Source organism: Canis lupus, chromosome 8 (assembly GCF_011100685.1).
Source record: "Canis lupus familiaris isolate Mischka breed German Shepherd chromosome 8, alternate assembly UU_Cfam_GSD_1.0, whole genome shotgun sequence".
Taxonomy (NCBI): Eukaryota; Metazoa; Chordata; class Mammalia; order Carnivora; family Canidae; genus Canis; species Canis lupus.
Genome location: NC_049229.1, coordinates 25204167 through 25205350, shown reverse-complemented (window position 1 = coordinate 25205350; position 1184 = coordinate 25204167). Strand labels below are relative to the sequence as shown.

The 1184-nt window shown below is 45.5% G+C and overlaps 1 pseudogene; it reads right to left on the bottom strand.

The window, feature by feature from the left end:
• LOC100856017 lies at positions 1 to 841 on the bottom strand (annotated as a pseudogene).
• Between the last annotated feature and the right edge of the window lie 343 nt (positions 842 to 1184).

Here is a 1184-nt window from a genome sequence, read left to right as displayed (position 1 = left end):
CTACAGTCCAGCCATCAGTGTCACCACGGAGTTGATTGTAGTTCTCTTTGTACCATTGATTATAATCACAGTTGTGTCCCTTTCCCTCCAATTGAAAGCTCGTTGAAGGCTTTTCATTAAGACCTTATTCCTGCGAATACATTTGGGGCACAGCTTATTGTCCTCCAGCTGTGGGGGTGGAAAGTTACAAGCGGGGAGCAAGAAGATGGTGCATACTCTCCCCCGCTTTTGAGGCACCCAGGCTTGTCCTGCATGAAATTGCAGGTGAACCCAGCCTTCTGTGTCTGTAGGCATACTTCTCCCATGGACCACACACCACTTGACACCGTGGGCCTTCTGTGGCTATGCCACTGTCTCCATCTTCCCAGCCCTGGCTGCAATTCTGGATCAGGAGGCAAACACGGCATCTGGGGCCAAAGTTGTTACAATAGTATTGACCCCCTCCAGGAGAGCATCAGACCCTCAGGGGGGGTAGCCACTTCAGAAGGGTAGGTTCCATCAGAAGGTATCTTTGTTCCAGCACTTTCCAGAGACATTTCCCCCTTGTCCATCATCAATCTTCTTTGTGTTTGTGTGAGAATCTTGGCGTCCTCTGCGGTGACAGGAATGTTCTTCTGATCTGGGTAAGCATATTCGCAGATTCGCTTATATACTCTAATTTCTGGCCTTTGGTGCTCAGCTTGAGTTCTTGGCACCAGGCCCGCAGGATGTCTCAGTGAAGCAAGTTGGGTGGTGGCAGTTTCGAATGTAATGGAGGAACTGGGATTTTCTTCTGAATACTTACTCTTGTACTCTTGCCTTGTGCTGTCTTTTCCAAACAGGAAGCTTTACCTTCTTTCATAGATCGTTTCCATTTGGTCCCACTTGCTGAGGTTCCTGGTAACTTTGGTTCACCAGAAACCTGCTGTTTCTCTTTGGTTTCTTCTGATACAGGTTAGGATTGGCCAGCCAGATAGTCTTTTCCCCATTTCGTGGAGTTCTTTTTGCCTTTGCATCCTCCATATCCAAGGTTGACAAAAAGTCTCAGTTTCTTTGAGTTTTAAGACTTCTTTGCAAATCATGCTGAAATATGATATGAAAAAAACTACATATCTTCACTGACCTTGATGTGTCTAGATTGACATTTTCGATTTTCACTTATTTTTCAGATTAAATAAGCCTTACCAATCAGAATCAGCTAAGTA